Raw genomic sequence first — 27305 nt, forward strand, 5'->3', positions numbered from 1 at the left:
CAATTCAGTCTGTTGGTTGAATAACCGTTTCAGTTTCGTTTTCACAGCTCACAGCTCGTTGCGGCGGCTCCGTTGTTGAGTTTGAAGGAACCTTGAAGGTCAAAATTGACAATTAGTAACTTGTACGTACTGAGTGAGTATAAAATGTATTGTATAAAGGTATGAGAGTACAAAAATGCTTATATATATGTATATGTTAGCATGGATATAGTATTGAAAATTATGGAAGAGAGACTACAAAAAAATGGAGAAAAACATACGAGTAAAATACGTCTGAGCATTTTATTCCTCTACACCAGAATAACAAAAACAAATACTAATAATAGATTGGTAATTTAGCTGGAGAAGCAAAATACGAGAGCCGAGAGCGTTCGAGTACGCATGACTCAGCTAACTTCCAAAGAAAAAGTGGGCAAATACGCGTCTGTGCGAGTGTATGCCGAATCTACCAACCCACGACCAACTACACGCAGTTACCCACCTATTCGCCAACACGGCAATGTACGAGTATAATACATATGTATGTATGTATAATATAATTGCGTACTCACAAACTCGTATTTTCTTGCCTTTCGTGTATATACCACATTTCTATATGTACATCTAAATATGTGTGTATGTATTTGCATTAAGCTCGCAGCACACGTGCTGACATTCATACATACACACTGGGTGTGTATATGTTTATACGTTCAGTTTGGAGGCGCGTTTGGTTCACTCTCAATATTTTATACACATACCTCGCATTTATAAAAACACATACATACATACATATTCTTTATGCTTTTAACTGTCTATCACTCTCATTTCGTACAGTATGATACTAGTATACCAGTTTTGCACTTGGAATGTTGTTTTTACCCCCCTCTATAGCCTATACTAACATATTGATGTGGCCCCAATTATACTCGAAACTATTGCGAACACGCCCAACCCGCTCTCATTTCGCATGTGTGTTGCCAAAGTTCAAAACATAACTTCAGACATTGCTGTTGTCAACCTATAAATGTGTTATCTTTTTTAAATTACTCGATATTTCATTAGCTAATAGAGAATTTTGGCTATTTATGAATATACCGCTTACTTTACGCGTACATATTAAAATGCATATGTATGTGTGTAAGCCCCATTGGTTTGCAATTGAATGCAGACCCAAGCTAGATTCGTCTTTGTTTCATATTTTTTATAAGTACAAGCAACTAATTGATCGTATAGGCACGAAGTCCAAGTATGTATTCGTAGTAATAAGACAATAATATTTTAATAATCATTGGGCGCTTTCAATGTTCAAAATAACAAATTTTATAGGTTTGGGTGTTTTGCCCTGCTCCGGCTGCAGGGTATTACTTATTGGAAAACCTGGTGAATCATGCATATACTCACATACACGTACACATAATTCTTTCATATTATTTTCAAATTCAGTTATTTTATTTATTTATAAGAAATATGATTATGAATATTTATATTACATTACGAAAGGCACTAGTTGAACTCAATTAAATATGCACATATGTATGTATGTTTCATACACACATACTCTATTTTATTTGGTTCAACTTTTTTTATGTTAATCTTTTATTTATTTTATTTTATTAATTTATTTTTTATTTTATTAAGATTTTAAACCTAACCATTCATTTTACCTATGGACTTTTTTACATTTAATTGTTTTCATTTTATTCTCACGGTGTATCAATAATTTTGCGTTGAGAATGTATCTCACGTACCCACATTTCAACAGCCAACGGGGGTTTTTACTCAGAGCATAATCTTTGTGATTTTAATTGTATAGAAAAAATAATAGCCGTTAAAGAAAAATACCCTGGCTTATTCCACTTATTTCACGTTCGTATTTGTTTTCCAGGAATCGGGGCTCGTTCCTATTCGATTGTGTGTGTAAACGTGAAATGCATTAAAAACACCTTTTGTAAGTGCATACAGCACAAGTGAATGTGACTGTGTAAGATTACAATTGGGTAAATGTACGCACGCACACATTCGCAATACGTATCTGCAGTTATTTGGATAAACAGCCGGAGTCGAAAGTGCCAGTTATGAGATACATACATATATGTATTTAGTTTTGAGTAATTTTTATGATAATTTGTTGTGGCGAAAACTCTGTGAGCTGAAACTATTGCTAATATTGTTAATAAAGACTCAAGATAATGCTTGAAAAGTAAAATATTTGCGATCTGCAAGATTTAACACCGCTAAAAGGCTATTAATCTCAGTCTCACTTAACTCGACTAAATCTTTTCTTTCATATGAGCACAAATATGCAGGGTATATATGTACATACATACACATATATATATGATGTATGTATGTATGTGCATAGCTGCGTTGCTGGTTCAAAATGCTTTTGTTTTTGCTCTTGCATGCAATTGTGCCGTACGTGCCACAGCTCAGCAGCAAACTTCCCCAAACAGGTATTAAATACTGGTCAATTGCTGTGCATATGTATGTATGTATGTATGTCAGTGCCATACGCAAAAGTAAACAAACGCAAATATTCGACTGTCAGTATGCATCAGTCAGTAACCACTTAACCGAGTGAGTGGTGCACAGACCTCCAAAAAGCGAAACGTTCATGAATTCGTATATTCATCTTATTTACCAATATGGATGCCATATACACGAAGTGGTGATTCAAGGCGTTCTATTTTGGCATATTCCTTAGTTATTGCTTTCAGTATTTTTTCTGCGCTACGTTTATACTATGTCTCCATGAAGGCTTTACAACAATTTGGTGCGTACGCGATACTTCACTCGTATGTACTTATACGAGTACAATGTATCCAGAAAAAGTGCACACATGTACAGATGTGCATAAATATATACGGATATATATGTGCGTATGTATGTATATTTGTATTGTAAGAAAGAGAACAAAACATGCAAAACAATTGAATGGCAAAAAAAATTTTAAATTTCGCAGCAGTAAATACATATAATGCAAGGTTTTCATCCAATTACCAAGCATAAGAAGTTTGCTGACATTCAATTGGCTTTGAAGGTTTTGAAGGACTTATTCACTTTTCAACGATATACTTATACATACATATGTAACATATATGGATATGTATATATGTACGTACATCCTATGTATGTAGGTAGATGCACATCTTATGGCTACAAACTGTTGTGAGCCACAAAATTATTATTTTTTCTTAAACTTGAATATGTACTTTTAAACACGTATTTTCGAATGTTAAAAATAGTTCGTTCGCAGACGACATAAACAGCATAAATATTTTCGCAACTGTGAATACAATTTGCGTAAAACGTGCTATGGCAGAGCAATACGCGCGCACCGCTTATCAAATGACGGTCGTCAAGATACATACATAGGTAGGTGCCTAGTTGAGCGGAATTTGTGATGGTATACAAACATATGTATATATGTATGTATGTATATGTATGCACGAGTATATGTATGTATGTGCTATCAGTCATATGTTTGTAAATAGGTAGGCGGTGGCGGGGATTATGATAGATACATACATACATACGTATAAGTGACAGGTTTTCGGAATATGTGGCTTTATATGTATAGTAATATATGTGTATTTGCATTTTCTGCCGACAGTTTCATACATACATAAACATACATACGAGGGCCCAGTGGGCGTTTGCTTTTAAACACCCTACATTGGCAACGCAAACGCAATAGACGATTAGACAAAATGTGGTGCGCAACTGGTGCTGTATCAGCATATTCGAATTGGGATTATTTGGAACAGAATAATTACCCAAATGTGCATACTATGAATATTTATGTAAATTATTATTATTGTTTTTTAAGTTCATATCTTAATTTTTAACATCATTAAAAAAAGTAACCACTTGTGTTAATTCTACGAATTGTGTGAAAGGGATGCTGTAATCAGGGGAAATAAGAAATCTGTCAGCACTGATTTATTAACATTAAACGCTCCCAAGTTCAGAAAAGCTAGGGTAATCAGTTTCTCATTCGCTACTAATTATCAAAACACTTATACGAACTATCAGCTGACAAGGGCTTAAAAAGTCCACTTCAAATGATTTAATGTGGGAGAAGAAATATTTTTAGTACTAAATTCTTGTCATTATCAATGGCAAGATATGTGAATTGTGGTTGAAAGAAAGATGAAAAATTCCAAACGCGATTGAAAACCCCATAAAGAGAAACAATTCATATTGTGATTGAGAGTCCTTAAAGGTATATCAAAATTTTAGAATACAGATTTTCATTTTTATATACATATACACATGCATACATTGACAGCCAAGCTGCGATAAAAGCAATGAACTCATATGAAATTTCATCTAAAAATGTTCTAAAAAGCAGGGAAGCCATAGAGAGGCTAGCCGGTGATAGACGGTTGCATATCTATTGGGTACCCGGACAAAAGGGCATTGCAGGAAACGAAATTGTAGATGAGATTGCCAAAAGCGCTATTTACAGACAATTCGAACAAGAAAACGACATACTGAAACCTTTAAATACGGTATACAACGACATCGCTGTGGACATGAAAATACGGATAGATAGGAGGTGGAATAGTCTAGCCACTTGCAAAACCGCTAAAAATCATGTGTACACAGAGTGCAGATAAATACTTCCGATTCGTACTAGCTCTGTCTAGAAAAGCAAGCAGAACTATCGTAGGTATGCTGACAGGCCACAATTTGCTAGCGGTGCACGCATGCAAGATAGGAATTACAAACAACGATAGCTGCAGATTTTGCAATGAACTAGAAAAGAGGGAAACGCTAGAACACCTTCCTTGCATTAGTTAGATCCAGATTAAAATGCTTAGGAGTTTTACAATGAGAAGTTAGAATACATCTCGGGGATAGAGCTCCAAAGTATACTTAGTTTCACAAAAGACGTAGACAAATAAACGTAAATGTCTAGCTCCATCTGGTAACACTAAGGATCAATAGGTCTATGTGGTAGCTTTCAGCCAGCCAGGTCAACTGACCTAACCTAACACATGCATATACATACATACATATGTACAATATATAAAATAAGCTTATTTCCTTAATCAGTTGGATTTTTTCTAGGCAGAATTCTTTTGTTTTTCGATTATAAAAAATCTAAATGAAGCCAATGTCGCTTATACTTAAATGAATATTTCGTTGTAATCTCGTTCCTTTTAAAGAATTAAATTCTATTTACAAGAATTAATTATATTATACTAAAGTGAATATGGCGTTTACATCACTATTAAAATCGATTCACTAATAACAAACTGAAGTATTTTAAACGACAATTCTATTAAACGGTGACCAAAAATATGTACATCCACCCTATTGAATTTATCTCAGTCCTCTTATGATAACCCAAACCACCTAAATGTATCCGGAGTCTTTCTATATCGAACTAATTTTTTATATTTAAATTACACATATACATTCATATGTATTTCGAAAGGGGTTTGTTATCGGTTTATTGGCTTTTGTAGTAGAGCATCTACAATTTTTTAATGATAAATGATATTTTCCAAATGTCTCCTTAAATACATTCTTACATAATACCCTTCCATATCCAAATAATAACTCTTCTATTTTCATACTGAATGGATAATTGAAAATCTGTTGTGTCTTATGGGCTACGTGATAAAATTTTCAGTAATGAATCAGCGTATCGTATAATCTGGTCGACAATGTATGATATATGCATATGTACTATATGTGTGTATGCACACACACAAATACCGACGAAGTGTTTGAACACTGCTGATCATGGGGAATCAATTTCATTTTATGTGTAATCGGTCTCCTGCACAATCATAGTTGTCACTTATTTGTTGTTTTTAACTTATCGCCCAATCAATCCTTCACATAAAAGAAAGTGTATGCGCTGTATGCGCATTTTACAATCCCACCACATTTCTGTATTTGTACATACAAATAAATATGTAAATGTACATGTATGCATACATGAACTTTGAAACTAGCATGACTGAACTTTTATCAGCACCATGCAGGCGCGATTAAAGCACGATATAGCGGAAGTGGGACTGAAAAATTTTCTTTATGTTTTCAAAGTGCTTGTTTGTGAATTGCCATCAGCTAAAATGTGTTAAATATTTATTATTTTAAATGACGCTTTACGAAATAGAAGGAGTATTCTTTCGATCTGGTTTATTTCTGATATTATGAATAGTAGTTGATTCCCCTCTTCTTTTAGAATGCATTTGTTTTTAAATTACCCAATTCATTCTTTTTGGAACGGGTTAGAACGGTGTATGCCTCTTACGCTCCGATACTTAGGACATTGAAAGAATTTAATAAAATTAAAAAAAAAATCATAAAATTAAATTCTTTGGCTTTTTATTTTTTGTTCTCAACACATTATTGTTAAAAATACACACATAAATAATAATAGTATACTTAGTATCCAGCCAATCTGGTCTTGTTTGTTAAGCCATTTTGCAAATTATACACATTTCTTAATTCTTTTTAATAAATATTTACATATATCTTTTTTCTGTCCCTTGTTTTTGCCAAACAATGTATAAATGCAATGTATGAAAGCGTTTATGCGTGTTAAGGTGAATGTATCAATATGTATGTATGTATTAAGACTTGAGCCTTGTAAATATTGAAATACATATGTATTTTAAATCACTTGCCAGCATAGCGCAAACCGTCTATCGGTGTTGCCGTCATAAATGTAATTTTGAAAAATAAACAGTATGTTAACTGTTATACACACGTAAAACCACGTGGTTAAGCAAGATGCGGGTACATACATACATACATATTCCCTCTTCCATCTCGACCCAAGTTAGTTTCATTCCTCATTCAGTGTTATTCTGGTCACAGGATGCTGACGAGTACATATGTACGTACATATCCTATACTCGTATGTACTTGCATGCTTACTTATTCTGCACTGCTATTTTTAAACTTATGTATAAAACCGCAAACACCCCTTATTTATAGACAATAATGTTTTGGAAGGGAAGGAGGAGTTTGCTTTAACAGTATTTTAGCAAAACGTGCTCACAATTTTTAGCATTCAATATGGTATACATACGAACATAAGTATGTATAACGCATATACTCTCTCTATCTCTCTTTTCTCATTCTCATAGCTCGTTATCTGCCAACGGAATATCATCAGTTTTCTGTGAAATTACAACAGCCGATGTGGAGCTTTACGACTGGATACAGCTCACACTCTCATGGAGCAACACATGTATTATGTACGCATTTCTTAGGTACGCATGTATGTATGTATACACATATACATATATATGTACATACATTAAACACTCAGAGCTGGTTAAAATAGAAATGAGAAATCGTCGAATTACATTGCACAAGTGCGACGACAACAACAACAGTTTGCCGTATTCATATTATACATTATACATACATATGTAGTATATGTGTGTATAAATGTAAATGCACATTTTATGTACATACATATGTATGTATATACTCATACATATTTGCTTGTCGCCCAACATTCTTCCGCAACGCCAATATGAGCGCTCCAATGTACTGAGCAAAAGCACCAACTTACTGACGACTTTACGCCTAGTACATACAATTTTGCTTGCTGCAAATAGCTAAGTCAGTCTCTTTGCTTACTTATACAAACACAAATACTAAGCGGTCTCGGTATCTGGTTTACCTCTTGTCCACATTCCTCTCTTCAACAAATCTTTTGTTCATTGTTGTCTTTACAGCTGCCATTTATTGCTTTAAAGAATTCCGCTTGTTTGCACCGCTCTTCTCCTTCTTATGCCATTGTTGTTCGATTTCTACTCTCTTACCCACCTTCTTTCTTCCCTCATCAACGACATTATTCACCAAATCCAGTTAAGGGGGCTCGACTCGAATACTGGAGGTTGGTCTGACGGCGCTTGCACGAGTATGCGCATTGTGATTGCGTGGCTTTAAAAGTATACATACACAATATTATATGTATATGCATCTGTGATATACATATGTATGTATGTATGTAGGTATATGTTTTTACATTCATGTAAAATGTATGTACATATGTTTGTGAGTACACATGGGATAAAGGTTGAAAATTACATTTTTTAGGTTTTCAACATAAACCTGCCCTCTTCACTGGCATACAGTTTAAATGCATTCACATAAATATACGCAATTAGTCTGAACTATACTTTTTCTTATGTGAACACGTATGCTCAAATGCTCGGAATGTGCACTTTGCTGTTGTTTTTTTTGCAATATACATGCACATTATTACTATCTGTAGCTCTTGCAATGACTGTAACCTGCGAAAATTGTGACTTGTACGGGATGTGTCCGGGATCAGTTGGGAAGGAACATGCGGCTACTGCCACTTTCAATCTTTTTGTATGGAATGAACTGTTCCCTTTTGGTTGAGCATGTCCTATGAAGAAAGTGATTGTATCCCTCTATACCCGAACTGGTATGAAGTGAGGTTAGTCTGAATTTTGAGCCATGAAGCGAAATCCCCCAGTACTCTTTTTAAAGATTAGTTGCACAATTTTTCGCAGGGTAGCTTTTTTCTACTTTTGCAAGTCACAATTTCAATGGATTTTATTTTTTGGTATATTTCTTATCGGCATACCAGTATATAAAGAAGCACAAACAAATATGTGTGCATATTTATATATACTTATACTTATGGACATTGTATATGTACATATAGATATGTGCATATGGACATATATATGTACATATATTTTGTTTTTGTTCGGCTTGTGCGGTTGGCTAGGTTTTTGTTGGTTTTTCTTATTTGCCTTTGCTGCCTTTGCATGACGTCGGTTCATTAATGCGCCACCAGAAAGTGGGCTCGTTCGCTGTTGCTTACACTCTGCTTTAACTAATCTCGATGTGCACGAAGGTCACAAAAGGGCATTCATTTGGCGCGCAATGGAAATGAGAAGACAAAAGTGCAAAGCTTATCGATTGCGTGCATAAAAAATTCATACAAACTTATTGATATGCAGAGATACAGTTCCATTTGTACTACACATTCGAAAAACCTAGAACACACAGTTTAAAATTAAGTGTTTTTAAATATTCTTTATTTCATCGTCACTTGCTCTTCATGTATACTCTTTCATACATATGTACATATGTATGTCCATTCGAACATATTATTGTTCTTTGAAAGTTAACTGTCACCCAAGTTCTTTACTTACGATATGAGCAAAAGTGGCATTAACTGATTTCAAAAAATATAATCAGCTATGTATTTATTTTTGGTAAAAACTTATTTTTTTTTTTTGTGTCATCATGATTTTGTGATTCGAGTTTTAATTTAAAACGCCAAAAAAAATTGATTATTTCCGAAATAACCATGATAAGGTCGGTACTTAATATGGAAACAAATAAAACAATCGAAAAACTACTTGATGAGATGATAAATTTCGTGTTCGACTAAAAAGTAGATTGGGTGTGTACTGATTGTAAAACAGAATGCGACTACATTTAGAAGTCAAGGAAACAACAACACATTTTATGTAGCTGACTCACTAATTGACAGGAATACGGTAAGAAAAGGATTTTGAGTCTTTATTAGGCAGCCCTAAGATCATCGATTCGTGCAAAAATATATAAATGTATACCTTTCTTCAATAATAATATACCTACATATGTATGCATGTAGTTGCATTTTTTGTGAAGCTCATATATGTTCGTATCTTAAAAATATTGCAAATAGCTTTAAAATGTTGAAATACTATTTACTTATACTACACGCCGCTCTGTCACTGCGATACGTTTGGTGCCGTGTAGATACTCACATGGCATGCTGCTATGACGCACGTTTATTTATGAATGTACATACATACATACATACATACATAAGTACGTAAAAGCTTTTGTAGTATTTGCGAAGTCATGTGTACATACATTTATATGTATGTGTATGTAAACACGAGTTTCTAGGTGTGCGTGTTCGGGCAGTGAAAAGCTTAGAAAGCCGCGTCACAACACCCACTGTTTTTGTGTCCCGTGCTTCTTATTTCTGCGCAAAAAAGTACTGTCGTCAGGATATTTTTTGGCCTTCTGCCAAACAATGGAAATATCGAAAAATTTCCGCTATATTCTTATTTAGCATCCATACATATATGTATGTATGTATGCAAAAAACAGCAAGAAATATTTTTTATTTAAAACATATTTTAGCTAAAACAATTTCCTTGGAGCCTACGCAATTTCATATGCCAATTCAATACTCGCTGACGTAGAGTTGTTCAAGTACTCATGTGGCCACAGAAGAAGGCCAAGAGTAAACACACAAACAAAAATAAGAGGGTTTGCAGAAATATGCGCAGCACTTTTAAGCAAAATATTTATTAGCAAATACAAATGTGTTTAGAATACCGTATAACAAATATTAAGAGCATCTGCATTGATGAAAGTTGTTTATGCTTAATGCAAATTGACGCAAATGGGCTTGAGCACAGCCGCACTAATATAATATAACAACTTTTGAGTTGCTTTTCTGCTGCAAAGAATTTCAGCTTCCATTTTGTTGAACCGGTCTTAGCATTTTTTTTTTAATTTTAAAAACACATATTTTGCATTGATAATGAATATCATATTTCGTGTATACTTTTTATGTATTTATGTATGTATGTATGCAATTTGCATATAATTTTGTGTTAACTGGTTCGATTTTTGGCATATAAGTGAGCTTGTTTCTTTCGAAAAATATTAATAGCGCAAATAAAAGCTGATAGGCCAGGCTTCATATTCAATTTGTGGTGTACTTATTGATATTGTCCCACAAAGATGGTTTTATGATTAGCCTTTCGTGAAAGAAATGCACTTTGAGGCCGTAGGTTTGCAATTTCCAAAGAGCGAAGTCCACTCTAAGAAAAAAACCTTTTCATTTTCAGCACCCTTCAGGACATTATGTCATGTAGAAACACAATCGGTTTGAGCGCTATTCGTTTATTTTGCTAAGCACTTCTTTATTTTGTGTTTAGCATTTTCTTCTTGTGCTAGAAGAAGCGAAGAATTTCGTTTTTAAGCAAACGCAAAACAATTTCAAGTAAAAATGAACTAAACTAACTTAACAAAGTTATTAAATCAATTTAACTACTACAAAATGTCGTTTAAGCTAAAAATGATATACAAATTTGTGTGTAAGCCAATTTATAAATTGCAAAAAAAAGTATATATCTTTAAATACAAAGAATATCTTCCATATTCGCCACTTGACGAAGTAATGCAAAAAGTAGATAAAAGGAGCCAAGGCATCACTTGGACGCCATCCCGCCAACTACATGACCCCGACTACGCTGAGGATATTTGCCTGTTTTCATACATCTATTCCGACATGCAGGCCAAAATCGATCTACTATTCATTGCTGCATGAAACGTTGGCCTGCAAATAAACAGCAAAAAAGTGGTAGCAATGCGACTCAATAACACAAATCCCAACAATAGTGTAATCGAGGGAGCAGCAGTGCATACTGCTTTGAAAGTTTCTGCTATCTCGGTAGGCGGGTATCGACTAACGGAGGAGCTGAATAAGATGCAGAAAATCGTCTGCGTAAAACTAGGTCAGTTTTTGGGCGATTACAGCCAATTTGGAAAAGTGGACTAATTCCACAGAAAACTGAAATAAGAATATTTAACACATGTGTAAAATCCACACTCTTATACATACATATGTATGTATGGCAGTGAAAAGCGGCTGGTGTCGAGAAGCATTACGCGGAAGTTACAAAGCTTTCCAAACAAATACCTTCAGATTATATGTTTATTCACCTTACACTATCCGAAACGCCGACTTGTGACAGATCACCGAGCAAGAACCAATCCAGAAGATGATAAGAGGTCGTTAATGGCGTAGGATCGGGCACACTCTCAGAAAGGGCAAGGAAAGCATAAGCAGAACAGCGTTGAAATGGAACCCTCAAATAAAAAAACGACCGACCCGGTCGTCCACGAAATACCTCTAGGGTCCTAATCCTCGTGATTTAGAAGCAGTGAACCAAACGTGGGATGTCTCAAAAAGAACAACAGTTAATAGAGCACGAGTATGATATAAATGTTTTGTTATATATTCCCAAGTAAATAAAAAAATATTCGCCTTAAAAAAAAGCCGCAATTTAAATTCAATGATTTGTTCACAAATACAAAAACTTGATTAATTAGCTTGTCATTTTGAATACTTTGGATATATTCTTCAAATATAAAAAAAAAAACATCCCAAATACAAAAATACAAATATTAAATAGCCGCAATGAATTATAATCAATAAAACGAACATTAAGCAAAAAGCTTGGTTGTCAAGGTTCGGATGTGGTTGTTATCCAAGTCATACTTAAATGCTCTAAGTGTGGTATGTATGTATAGTTTTGTAAGATAATCGCATTTATTTTATTTACTAAGCGATGTCAGTCCCATTTAATTTAAAAAAAAATAGAACTTAAGACCTATGCCGTCACTTGCATATGCATGTATGTATGTAGTTACAATGAATTTGTGTCAAATTTTTTTATATATACAATGTCTGAGTGACCCTAAGCATTAGCTATAAACTATAGACAAAAACGTATACCCAGCCTGCCATTTAAGAGCGCGCAACTTATAGGCCCGTCACAATGGCTCCGTTGCGGTAACGAGTTTGACTGACAGCAAAATATGTATATAGTTTATGTGTATTTGAGTCGAAGGCGCCACTTAATATGCCCAAATGGCAACTTTCTACTTTTGCCGTACGGTAAGTGCGGCGAAAATGGCAAATGTTTGAAAAATATCAAATTTGTATAGCGCAAATTCTTATCGATGGTGTTTTTTATTGTATTAAATGAAATGTAGAAAATAAATGGAATTTAAATTAATTGAAAGAGTACAGGAAAGGCTAGGCTTAACCAAATTGTTCTGAAAAATGTATGTGCGTGCCGATCTCGAAGTTATGGCCGCGCCTAACGTCTACGAATACCATAAATTCTATTCAAACCCCCTTTTGCTTCAATAAGCATTAATTTTATAATAAAACAAAAACCTGTTTAGGCACAACGAATATTATATTTGCTTTCACAATAGGAACAAATGTGTTGTTTTTTTTTGTTTATATGCGGCAATACTTTCATATGGCATCGCGGCACGTTTTCCACGACACGTCGGTAAAATGCGTTGCCGCAACGGACGCAAAAGAACTATTAAGAGCAAGCTGTTGATTATGACAAGAATTGGAAGAAGTTCCTGGGCGTTTCATATACATACATACATAAGTGTAATATGCTCTCATATAGGTGGGTTAATATGGTTTACAGTTATTAAAAGCACTGTGCTATGCAAAACTATGCTAGCCTCAAGTGTGATAAGTTCACTGCTAATCTAATTAACTTCTATAAAACAATAAAATTTTGCATTTTTAGCGATACCTATAACAGATCAGTAGGAATGCATGACCGTTTACAGGGTACGACAAGCGCTTGTTGAATAATTTTAACTGTTTTTATATAAATGCCGGATCGCTCGTTACCGATTACGCTCAGACATTTAAAATTTTAATTAATTTAATATACATAAATTTTTTTATTTATTTTCTACTTTTGTGAAAACAAAATCATAACAAGCAAATGTATGTACATATGTATATTATTTCGTAGGTATTTCTAATTCTCTCAGTATTTTTTGTTTCTCATATTCAAATGTGAAAAGTAGATATTACCCACATACGTGTAAGTACAAGTGTGTGTACACAAGTGTGCACCAGGCTACGTACCCACCATGAAAAATATGCAAAACAATCCAATTCTGTCTACACAATTTTTACTTGACCTTTAAACGACCAGTTTTGTTTATACACATCCACAGCTTTTAATTATACATATGTACATATGTGTAGCATATACAATGGTGGTTAAAACTAGTATTTTACTGCATTAATAAGTAGTTAGAGATTTTAATACTTTTACGTATGTTTAGAAGAGATATTTAATTTTTTGGAGATCACAAAGATTTTTAGTTTGGTAAGTTAAGAGATATGTATGTATGTATGTGTTTGTGTATTTTACGCGCATAAATATGGAAATCTAAACAATGAGGAGGAACATTTCATTTCACTCTCTCCGGTCAACTGTTAATAGTCCCATAAGTAATCCCGTTTTGCATACAATGGAGATGGAGATGTTTTAATGGTATTTCCCCTCAAATTCGTTTGTAACAATACGGACAACAAACACCTTAAAATAATCTTTTCTAGCTAAATTTATTGAATATTTTCTGTGGCATAAATTTGGTAATTTCGAAATGCCCACCACTGTAACACACAAACAGGTATTCGAGAGGCTAGTGCAAATTCATACCACACACAAGGCAATACCTAAATATTTATCGACGTTTGACTAAAAGCTAAAATAAAATTTACGCACAAACTGTACGAGTTTCAAACGACTTTTGGCATGGCGCAATGAATGATTTTCAATGTGTAATGAATGAATTTGCATGCATATTAAAACATAAGTGGAAAAACTTACTTTTTTGTTTGTAGAGGAACTCTTATAAACTCATATGTGGCTACTGTGCGGTATTTGCGAACTCGCCGGACTTTTATTTTACTTCGTAGTTGCGAATTAACAACTGAGTTGATCACTAACTTGCGCTGAACTAAATAAATCAATTTTTGCTGCTGACAAGATGCACACAGGCGAATAATTTCTGCTTATTACCACGCACCCAATGCGATTGCCGATCAACATTCACAGTATATATATTTGAATATATGTATTCAGTTTTTTTTGTATTTTTTAAATATAGTCTCAATTTAATTAAATGCAAAACAGCTTAAGTTATCTGCTGCTCCGATAGTTCGTAGTGATTGGAAAAATATGACTGGTTGCTACTGGTGCCTGGTACTATCACAATTAGACCTCCTCTCAGACGTTTCTTATGGAAATGTTGCTTGCTGTTTACGCTTGTCGTTATTTTAAATAACTTGCAATGCAAAATGTCACTTAAAGCAGTCACTAGAAATTTGTGCGTATGTTTATAAATTTAATTATATTTACTTATTTATATTATACGCTTAGATTCGAATCACTCTACTGAACAATGTGTGTGGTTCGAAATATTGCCTTGCACCAAATGATTTAACAAAATGTCGGCGCGCTGTTTATATTCAAAAATTGGAATGAAACAAGAAGTATTAAAGTATATAAAGAAATAAGAAAAAAATACATTTTTATGTTTTTAAATCAGGCGTAGCACTGATAATATAAGTATGAAAATGCGTACATAGACCTCATATTCATTGGTATGTATGTATGTATGTTCGTACACATAAAATATATTATATTTGTACATCCATATATATACATACCTGCATACATATGTATAAGTAAACACATTCATAATATATTCATATGACTGTTTTAAAAGTGAAACGAAAAAATGAACGCGCCAAAAAATAAGATGAAACTGAAAAAGTGGGATGGCGAACAAAATCTACAAAAACCGTCCACACATGCTGTTAAGAAGGCAAATACATTTGTGTATATGTATGTATGTATAGTAAGTACAATATACACGCTCGTCGTCAGAGTGTAGTTCCATATGTATCTAATTTTTATTTTTAAAATTTTCACATGCTTGACGCACACACCCATCCGCCCACCTATGCATGTATGTATGTGCATGTGCCGAAATTTTAATACATATTTGCAGCAAAACAAATGTATATACGAAATTATGTATGCATTATTGAAAAGATAAACCCCTTTTCCACACAAAATATAACCGAATTCGAAATGTATGCTCTATTTTACTGTTTTTTTACTTTACACAAATATATAAATATACGAGTACACAGCACTAATTTCCCTTACTCACTTATTACTCCCATCTACTCTTGTTTCCCCAGCTTCAACACTCTTTTGAAGGAGAACTCGTTTCGTTTTTAATGATGAATTTCCCATAAATATAAAGAGATTTAAATAAGTTTTTTGACACCTTATGACACGCATTAATGATACCCACACCTTTCACCATCCATCAGTTTCAATAGAATTGCACATATATTTTTCCACACCCACTTGTGTAGTTAGTACCAGTCGATGCCCTTTTTTCTACGACTTTGAATAAGCAAATGTGACAAAAATTTTTGAATCGAGTTGATAACCCTCCATTTCCAAAGTCGATTAAAGATCACATGTCCGCTCAATTCATAGCGCAATGCAAATATGTATTTACATATGTACAGTATTGTGCATAATCACAGTAACTTGGTTAAACGTACTCGTACATATAGGCGGTCTTCGTGGATTTATTAGTGGCTATTAATCGACCGAGAGAATTTTCGCCATAAAAACGCGTCATAAAAACCATTTGCGACCTTCATGAATCGAGTGAAAATGTATAAGTTGCAATTTTTCCAATTCCATTCATAGCTCTTTTGTTACACTTAACATTTTTCCGGCAGCTAACAGTCGCTGGCGTTAAGCGTTTGGGTACTTCACCCAGGTTAGGTTATGTTAGTCAGGTTGCTTGTCGAAGACAAGGCGCTCGGTGGATCTAAGGACCATTGTGATACCTGCATTTGATTTTTAGCCCCTAACTAAGTTGCTTAAGCCCTTTAGATCTTTTTAAGACGGTAATTAGGGCCTCTAGTGACGCAAATTTTCCAAGTCTTCAAAGAAATAATCTCCAAAATATTTGGCACGACTTCTTTGAGGTGCAGGACATTCACAGAAGCGGTTTTATACCGACTCAATTTATTTTTATATCTTGACAACTGCTGCAGAAATCATTGAGAGGTACACCCATCTACTGGCTAGATTGCCAATAGTGCAGCGACAAGATATAACACCTGTGAGGACGTTGGTAGTTTATCTGTTGAATACAAGATTCTGTAATCCTTTTTAGATTCAGAGTCGGCCAGAGCGCTTTGGAGACCCTGCAGTTAGTAGTCAGAGACCACCTTTTATTGGTTTCCGCGATTACGCTCAAGTCAATCCCATTAAACAGTTCGTACTTGATATATATATATGTACTATATGATTGGCAGGTACACCCTTTCTGAGTGTTTGGCCGAGCTCCTCCTCCTATTTGTGGCGTGCGTATTGATGTTGCCCCACAAATGGAGGAACCAACAGTTTCAAGCCGACTCCGAACGGCAGATATTTGTTATGAGGAGCTTTTTCATGGCAGAAATACACTCGGAGGTTTGCCATTGCCTGCCGAAGGATGACCGCGATTAGAAAAATGTTTTTCTTCATATTGATGTTTCAGCGAGATTCGAACCTACGTTCTCTCTGAATTCCAAATGGTAGTCACGCACCAACCCATTCGGCTACGGCGGCTACGAGTATTACCTTGGATAAAAGCTCTCATATATAACTTGGCAGCAAAAAATATGCTTAGGTTTTGCACACTACTGTACGTATATCATAGATGATGCAAAAAATCCAATCAGCTGACCATAATGGAATAAATATTGTTGTATTTTGTCGTTGATAAACAGCTGAAACTGGTGCCTTCTGGCCTCTGCTCAAAAGCAATATATATACATTTATACATACGTATATTACATAGTATAAATAGACATATGCACACACACATACACTTACATCTGCAGTAGACGAGCCCATCACTGTTCACCAATAAGATTCCGCTGAGTTGTTTACTGTTTTCATTCATTTCATTTTAGTTTTTACATTTTGCGCAGCTGATTGGGTGCTACCAGAGATAGGGTACCATATTGTATCTTATAAAACATTGTAAAAGATATAGCGAAATGAGATATTCATTTGTCAATAGCAAAGTCGTGGTGACACAAAGTGTATGACTGTCTAGTTCTTCTCAAAGCAGGCATATCAAACGATGTGAAGTTTTCTTGCAGGTCAGAAGTAAACATTTTCGAATCATGAAAAACCAATCAACAATACATCAGAACATAATTGAAATATAATATTTCACAGTCAATTGACTTCTTTTAACTCCCATTCATCAAAGTAGTTACGCAGAATGCGCACTGAAGAAAATAGCGTCACATGTTAAGGTCGACCCAAACATACCGCATTTGTGAAAGATTTTGTACAAATATAAATGTACATATGTATATATATCATATTATTTGGCGGCTTACTATGGGGGCATAATGCCTCTTCTTTTCGCCAAACGTAAGCGAGTGGCGAATAGATGAAGCAACTGGATAAATAAACATATCTTGGCAGCGCTGGAATAGAGCTGCGAAAAATTACATTTGTTTGTAAAATAGTGAGTTATGCCAGTTTTATGAAGGAAACGGCGAAACTTACTCGATAACTTTGTTTTTGCTTTCATACGCAAATCTTTCTTCAACTGATCCGATCAGAAAGAGAGTGGGAAGAGAAGTGACGAATAGACGAAGCCAATATTTTCAATTGGGTATTTGAACGTTTGACCAGAGGGTGGTGGATCCACCATTTTACTGTCAAATTGTGTACACACATACTTTAAAACATAGAAGTCCATAGAAGGGGAGGATCTAGGTGCAGGTGCATAACATAATTAAAAGATTCTCCTTATATGAGGGGGAAAAATACGTTAAACAAATGGGCAGTGTGCTAAGGGATGGGAAGAAGAGCTATATCCCGCTCTCAAACAAATAATAAGTATTAAATATTTAACTTTTTAAATTTTAATATCTAAAACAATAAACCCTCTATCCACTAAGACCGTCTACAGACGGTCATCATAAAACCCTCGTGGGTTTTATATGTAATTTTCTTTTTTCGTGGGAGCCGGCATGGCTGCCTTGAAACGACTATGACGGAACCGTTCCAAATCGTTTATAGTGTTCATTTGTTTAGTTTTGATGTTTATCGCCAGTTTAGTAATGGCCGTCGTTGAAATCAGTCGAAAAAATTACAGTTGAAAAATTTCATCTTTTCGTTTGTGAAAAAGTGACCAAACATTGCAGAAATTTCTTCAAAAATTCAAAACAGGTATGTTTTTCTGTATATTTTTCAATGCAACTATTAGTTATAGTGAAACTGAAAAAATAAAAGTGATTTTTGTGAAGTATTTATTGGCCGTCTACAGACGGTTATTCCGCATGACGGCTAATTTTTCATATACACATGTAATACTTTTTGTGCACTTTTTGGTACAGTAAAAGTGAATAAAAATGTTCGTTTTTAGCGTACCAAAATTAACGATATATGAATCTTACATGATTTTTTGACGATTATTTATAGTCTCTGCTGGATAGAGGGTTAAGTTCTATTTTGCACAAAATGTACGTCGGAAAACAGCCAAATAGAAGATTTCGTAAAAGGTCTACTTCAGGGAAACTATTTGAACAGTCATGAAAATACTAATCGAATTAGCCGAAATCACACTGTAGGCATCCATTTTATGTGAAATGTGTCGAGTTGCGGGAAAAACGTGGTGTACAGTATGAAAATACATGAACCATGTAAAGAAGAAGAAGAAACAGAGCGGTTTCGAATTCCACTCAACCTGCTGAGAAAAATAGGATGCAATGAGTTACGGCGTTACAGGTGTACTTGAAAAATATATTGTACAATAGTTTCGAAGAAAACACGTTTAAAGTTTTCGATATGGTACGCATCGGACTGAGAGAAATAGAAACACTTCTATTTCAGTAAGCATTTATCTCAGTAAGTAATTTCTGAAGTATTGGCGGATCTTTTAAGAAAAAACAAAATCCACTTTTAAAATTTCTTCACTGTTACCTATGCTGTTAAGGTAACAAGTGAACCAGCTCCTAATGGCATAAGTAAAGCTACACGCCTTCAATTATTTGCGAGTTAAAGTTTCTCTTCTGCACTTCCACTCTCAAATATTTTTCGACCGATTTCATGAAACCGCAAAGTACACATTTTTGCGTATCCACCTCACTCTCCGACTTAAATATTGTGAAGAATGTGTGGGATGAGTTGTGACGAAAGGTGCATGCGGGTGGCGCACAATTTAATGATACCTCATTCTTGATTGGTGCCCTTAAAAAGGGTATTGTCGACGATTTCGTATCTATGAAGTTATAGCAAACATTTGAGGTCTAATGAGCAGGCCCTTAAACGTCGAATTAAGAGTTTTTATCGCTGTATTTTTTATTTTTAAGCTCAGTGTATTCGGATTTAGAAAAAAAAATGTCAATAACTACATAACTAGATATAGTAATTATAACTTTGTTTATTAAAAAATAACTGCTTTACAAGAAACACGAGTTTCTCGTATCATTTAATTGGTTCTGATACATAGTAAATATCATATACAGCTTACAATTCGTATTTATTCATGTCAAGCCTTCATTTCGCCTTAATGCAAACTCGTATTCCATAACTTAACTTAACAAAACCAGTTTAATGCTAATAAGACATACAGGTATACCGAAAACCGCATGTTTCACATACATACACACCTACATACAGATGTAGTATCTCGGTACATATGTATGTATATGCATCTCTCGCAAACACGCCTCACTTTTCATTCCATTATACACGAAATTTATCAGCCCGATGAACACGTTGGTACGAGCCTCTGGCTACTCGTCACGTGGTGGAGAAAATAAATAAACAAGTATGGAAGTGTGTAAGTGTGTAAGTTCTGGCAAAAGCGATCTTTTTATTTATACCCAGCGCATATTTTACAAATATTAACTTGCTTTAAAAAGGCTTAGGTTGCCAAATTTCTTATTAATGCGTTCAGGATCGGTCATAAAATGTCGAATGTTTCCTGAAACCCGACAAGGAAGATACCCTTACGCCACGGGAATTTATAGAGTTTTGAAAACTTAATGGCGCACATGCGAGATATATATGTAAATAAAACTCATGTTAATCAAAAACATAATAAAAAAATTAAATGAAAGGAGCCCAAACTAAACTGTTAGTATTTCTGAAAAGAAATAATTGGCATCTGCAACACAAACATTTTAGGATTTTAATATTTTGAGCTTTTGTTTCTAATATGTATGTAAGTGTATAGCTCGCGTGCCGTCCCTTTTTTGTACAACGAATCTCTGGTACGTGTGCAATAGGTTCGCCATTCCTGCTATTGTGTACTAGCAGGGTATGGGGAATAAAAAGGTCACATAAGAGAGATAACAAAGTTTAATACAACTTTTAAATCACTTTTTTAATATAAGATTTTGTGGGTACATTCATGAATGCCCCCCAAAAATGATTTTTAATCACAAATTCAAATAAAATTCTACGCCACAATTTTAGAGAGGTCAATATTAATCTAGAGGATCATCCGCTTGCTCTTAGCGAACGAATTTCAATAGCGTAAACTTGGAATTAAGTGTGTTTAACTGCCGTTTTGTCCATTATAAACTTAAGCCATATAAAAGTGCTTTATCAAAAATGTAAGTAATAAATGAAGTCAAGAAATAAAGAAATGAACGCCTCTTTTGACTCTCAACAGTCAAGGATTTAATTTAATTTAAGAAAACTATTCACTGACGCACTGAACTGTGCGAATATTTATTTATTGATTTATTTAAATATGTTTGCGTACACAAGCTTCTGTATAATTAATATTATTTGCCGTTATCGCTCAAATGTCAGTTTTTGTGAATTTTTCCAAAATTATTTGAAATTGACTTGATAACATTATTTGCCAATTAATGCTGATTATAAAATTTTATTGACAAAGCATCAGACCATACCATAAAATGTCTACAAATTTACATACCATTTACTTTTGCATACATACATACATAGGTATATGTATATATTGCTTGCAAAATAAGAATTTTTATGGAATCGCAGCATTCAAGCGCTATGATTATAATTGACAGCCGGGTGTCTTATATGCATTTGTTTTTTTACTTGTAGGTATATTGGAAGGGAGCGTCTTTAAGATCGCAGACTCCCTCTTATTGTTCAAGTCGGAACATTCGAAGAAGCAGTTAACTCCACTCCAGAAATAATTTTTTTTATATAAAAATTATTTTTTTTATTATATAAAAATTATTTTTGTAATTTTTTATTATATAAAAATTAGTTTTGTAAAAATAATAAATTTTGTTCAATTTTAATGCAAATTGTTTGGTAGTAAGAATTTTGTTTACGTGGCGCACAAGAGTTATGTTATTACATTACGGATTTCGCATTTGCATTTCCATGCAAAAACAATTCATTTCAAATTGCCACCTTTTACATGCATATGGACGGCCTGCTTTCGTAGAAAAAAACAAAATAATGAGCGGACTGCGACCGCATTTTCTACTTTTAAGGATTTCATAATTTATTGGTACAATAGCAAATTTTTGGTGCTTGAAGGTGATAAAGTTTAAAAATGTAATGTATGAATTGCATTTTCAATATTCAATGTGGCAAAGCTTTCCCATAGGAAAGCAGGTTTTTAACATGCAATAATCTTATAGGAGCTTTGCAAGAATCCAAGAATTTATTTATTTATTTATTTATATCAATAGTACAAAGTAAGACTAAGGTCTTTAAAAGTACTTCAACATTAGTATATTCTCGTATAACTAGAATGATTTTAACATGAAAGTTACTTAGTCTAAATTTATCTACTAGTTCATTAATAAATAATCCAATTTTTGTAACTTAACTATAATAGTAAGACGATAAGGCTTTGGTAGTAAGAAAAGAAAAGAGGAATTTAGAAAAGAAAAAGTTGATATTAGAATATATAGGGAGAAATTTATTGCCCTAATTCAATGTAGTCAAACACTTCTAAAGTAATTATAGACTTGTGCCCTGTAATTAAATCTGTTAAGTCCAGCCTTCACAGTGTCCGGTAATGGGTTCCACACTTTAACAGCGTTAATGAAGAATAATCTAGAGGATGTTAGGTAATTAAATGTTGAAACGATGAATTTTTTGTGTCTGCGAGATCTTACTGGTATCAACTTCTCTGTCAGGTAGGGAGGGGACGTGAACAATGTAAGTTTGCACATAAATATGCAATTTCTAGCAGACAAATAACTGTTACGGCAACAGCCCAGTAACTTTGTTCGCCAGGCGGATATATGATCATGTCTACCAATCCCATATACATACCGCATGGCATTATTAAATGCCACATTAAGTTTATGGCAGGATGTGGAGTCAAGTTTACTGTATACCACCTCAGAGTAGGTAATGAGGGGCATAATTAGCTGGAGAACTAATTTGCGCCTAGTTTTATAATGCATAACATTTTGAATATTTAAAAAAAACTGAATTACGAAGTAACTGTATTCATATTTCTATATAGGTGTGTAAATATTCTGTTATGGCCTGCGGACCGACCATCCTGTCTTAAAGACCGCTCCTAACCTGGAGCGAAACGTCTACCTTCCAAAAAACCTTTAGGATTTAAAGTTGTTGCAATTTCCACTCGAGGAGTTTTAAAGATCACACCGTTGGCCTATTGATTCATTCGCTGCAATCCCTCTTGTACAGTTCTTTTCAATTTCTCTGTCTTTTCCAACCTCTACGAACTGCCTGAATTGAGGATCATTCTGCTACCCGTTCAAGGAAACGAATCACTTGAATAAGCCTAGAAATTCAGCACAAACTTGGTCCTATCCAGGTCTGAGCCGCCTGGAAACATTTGTGGCATTATGCAAAGCAGTATCAGTAATCAATTCTATATTTCTTTATTCTATACCAAAATACCAGATTTGGCAATGGCAGTTCTCCGAATTGCCCCATCTGCACAGAGAAGGAAGAAGATGTTGATCACCTCACGCCCACGCTATGCAAAACGTTCAAAATTTAAAGCCAAGAAAATATTGTGGATTTTATGTTGAAATCAGCTATAATCTGCCTGCATATATGTAATACACATTCATGACGATTTAATGTGCGGAGAGGAGTTTCGTAGGCGCCAACAATAACTTGGATGGAGCCCTGTGAGATAATTCCTTTTTGGCAGATCAGCGGTGAGAGTGGTAGATAGTGGGGAGTTGTTTAGTACGTAGGTATAGGCTATGGCTACATGTCGTGCATGCTGCTATGCCGGTATAACAGTATCTACTCATGAGAGTTGCCTCTCCACAGGCGTCAACCCAAAAAAAAAAAAAAATTCTATACCAAGGCGAATCTGCATAAAGTGAAGTCATTAAAGCAAAAACAACATTTAAATGTTTTGTTTGTGCAATTCAGCGGTTTGAATGTTAAAATTAAATCAGAAAGAAACAAAAGCACGTGACAACAATAAAAAAAAAATCTATTTGATAATTAGAAGCCACCAAATGGCAGAAATAATGAAATACAATGTTTTATAGAAAACGAAATGAGAGCATATTTCTATTGCCAACTAAAAATATATGTACACATTGAAGTAGTTCTCAATTAAGTGCGAATAACATAGTATTACGGCCTACGAATTACAATGCTAGCGCAACAACTAAATGTAAATAAGTATTTGCAGGTCATTGGCACTTAATTATGAACTGCCCTATTATTTATACCAAACGAACTAAAATGTATAAAAAAAATAACATAATTGGAATTTTTCGGTGCTCGAATTTTTTTCACCACAACTGTATATGCATAGATATGTATTTATTATACACATATGTATGTATGCAATATATTGTATTTCGGTAAATGCCTCGCGAGCTTGGTGGCGGCTCACGACAAATTAAGTGATAACATTATCTGAGTGGCCACGATGATTTTACAACGCAATTGTTGTTGTGCACTGACAAATGAGCTGTGGTCTGCAGCAATGAAATTGAGGCTGTGCGAGCATTGGTTGTAGGGGGCTTTATTGAATAGAGTGGTGATAAGGTGACCCTTGATCTTCCGGGTATATACTTGGCAGTTCAGCTTGGAAATTTTGGTATTTCAATACATATGTATGTATGTATGTACATACATGCTTACGATCGTAAAATTACTTGCATCTGTATGCGTACATAATTATGGTAGATAATAAAAAAATATTGACAACGTTGAAGCGGATCGAAGTACAATACGCAGAATATTTATTGCAAAATTGAAGGTCGGGCTGTTAATTTGTATTGGCCCATATTGCACACGTAATTGATAATTATTTGGGAAAATTTCGGAATAATTTAATAAGCCTAATTTTTTTTATAGAAAATATATTTTTGCCTTTGTTTTGTCTAGAATGTCATCGTATTATATGATAAAATTGCGAGAATATAATTTTCTCTAAAATGTCATCCCATTATATGACACGATGTGGGAAAATGTTACATATTTCATATGAGAAAGGAACAACAAAAATTGAACCCTTCCACAAATTATATATTGGATATAATTAAATAAATAATGTATTGGAAAAAATAGTACTGTTCGATTTACATTTATTTTTTGGAACAATTAAAGTTTTTGATAGAATTTGACGAAGTGTGTACAAAGGGAAATTAAGGGAAAAGACATAATTTTTTTCCATAAAATGTTAATATATGTAATCGTTTAAGAATATGTCAAAAAAATTTTAGAACGTAAGTTTCAGTATTTCTTATATTATAGATTGTCAACTGTGACGACTCTATTCTTTGCGTTCGAGCGCTGGGAGAGGTATAGTTACGTTGTATTCAAACTTTACACGCGTTTTTCTCAAAACTATATTTTTTGACTTGGCGTGCACGATAACTCGAAAAATTATTGACCGATCTGAAATTTTGCTCACATCTTTTTTATAATATGTGAATTTACAATCTTTCGAAAAAATAATTTTTGAAGCAAAAATAGTAGGAAAATTCGTCCCAAAATTCAGTTTTTCTTTAGAAGCATTTTATTCGGCGAATTTTTTTCCATTTATTGTTAATTCATATAGAAATTATGACATTAATAAAAAACAAAATTTTGTATTCAGGTCACTGACGCCGACTCTCCGACCTTCCTGGAAGAATTGAGTGTTCATCCGCCATCTTAAATGATTAAAATAAAACAAAAATAATTTTATATTATTTTAATGTATAAATAAACTGTATGCCAATTTTGAAAAAAATATATTGACTTCTTCATTTTAAATAATTTTAATGAAAATCAGGGAAAATATAGCCGTTTATAGGTATTTGTCCCCTTAAAAGCAGTCAAACAACCATCATCATTGACACTTTTTGTAGAGGGTAGAAAACGCGGCTGTCATGTCAAAACATGTCAAAACTACCCCCGCAAGAGTTTACTGTCTAGTAAGGATCTGGGCCGCAACAAGATGGCGATTCCAGTTAATGTTGGGTAAAATCTTTAGTCACACCGCCTTTCCCCTCCATTGGGCGTGGTCCCAAATGAATGAAATTTTGAAGAATCTCGCTTTAATTAATATATGTAGAATAATGCCGAGATGGTCGTTCATCGGAGTGAAAGACACATCTCGACGGCGAAGTCTATCTCCAACTAGAAATCCGACACGTCGCACGATTCGATACGATTCAATTGCCTTGCCCCATCCAACGCACCTCTTTAATAACGGCAAAGACGTGCACGCTCTCAAATCAAAGTCCTTAAATCGATTGCCAATCGTCATCAAAGAAGGATCGCCTCATCCGAGGTTTTATTTTTGTTTTCATCGGGAAGCTGTTGGCTTATTCCAAGGCAACCAAACAAACCAAACACACCGGAGTGGCCCCAATAAGTTTCCCTCTCTTTCTTTCGAGTAACTGGATTGCAGCATTTAATATGAAGCGAATTCAAATTTTTTTACAGTAAATAACATTTATGAAATAGCAAATCTACACAAAATAAGAAAAATATTTGTATTTAAATCAGTTGGTAGGTAAATCGTACTCGTACATTTCTTCTAAATCGAGACTGACAGCTAATGTAGCCCTGCGAGCGACGGTTAAAACTTGAACACACAAAATCTGAAAATAAATTTCGTGTATGATTCGTCGAATGAAAGTTGCGAAAACCCATTTCTTTAAAAATTTGTTTGTCCATAATTTTTAACATACCAGAAAATATTCGAAAAGCAAATAAATTGGACGGTAGCTACGAACATATTTTGGATAAGACCCAGGTTTCTGAATTGCTACAATCTTGGTATATTTCCAAATTTCAAATACCGATATTACATGAGTGATTGAATAAAAAACAGGAATCGTCAGAAATATGACAAAAATTCAAGATATTGTGATCACTGAACATTTTCTAATTAATATAAGAAGGGTTTCAATTTGATTTGAAATTGTTAGCTCTTTTTTTTGCTATGAGTTGTGCATTGAATTTAATTATCGGTGAACTTTTGATAACGAAATAGAAATTGGTGTGGTGGAATATTTTAGTGTTTTTGGTTTGTTTAATAATTATTAATTATTATATTGAATATAATAAAAAAAATTATATAACGATATGAAATTATTCACGATATGAAGGAAGGCAAAGAGACTCAATAATTAATTTAATTGCTTGCTGAAAAGACAGTTGGAGGAAATCCGC

At 34.1% G+C, this 27305-nt stretch overlaps 1 long non-coding RNA gene across 2 annotated transcripts; it reads left to right on the top strand.

Annotated features, from left to right (window-relative positions):
- Window positions 1-44: 44 nt before the first annotated feature.
- LOC128857774 (uncharacterized) lies at window positions 45-21859 on the top strand. Of its 2 annotated transcripts, none has more exons than XR_008453944.1 (3): window positions 45-133; window positions 201-520; window positions 21771-21859. It is a non-coding gene; the product is annotated as an uncharacterized LOC128857774 (long non-coding RNA). The 2 variants fall into 2 exon arrangements; XR_008453945.1 differs by having other exon boundaries at window positions 201-501; window positions 21771-21854.
- The last annotated feature ends 5446 nt before the right edge of the window (window positions 21860-27305 follow it).

This window comes from Anastrepha ludens, chromosome 3, assembly GCF_028408465.1.
Source record: "Anastrepha ludens isolate Willacy chromosome 3, idAnaLude1.1, whole genome shotgun sequence".
Lineage (NCBI taxonomy): Eukaryota > Metazoa > Arthropoda > Insecta > Diptera > Tephritidae > Anastrepha > Anastrepha ludens.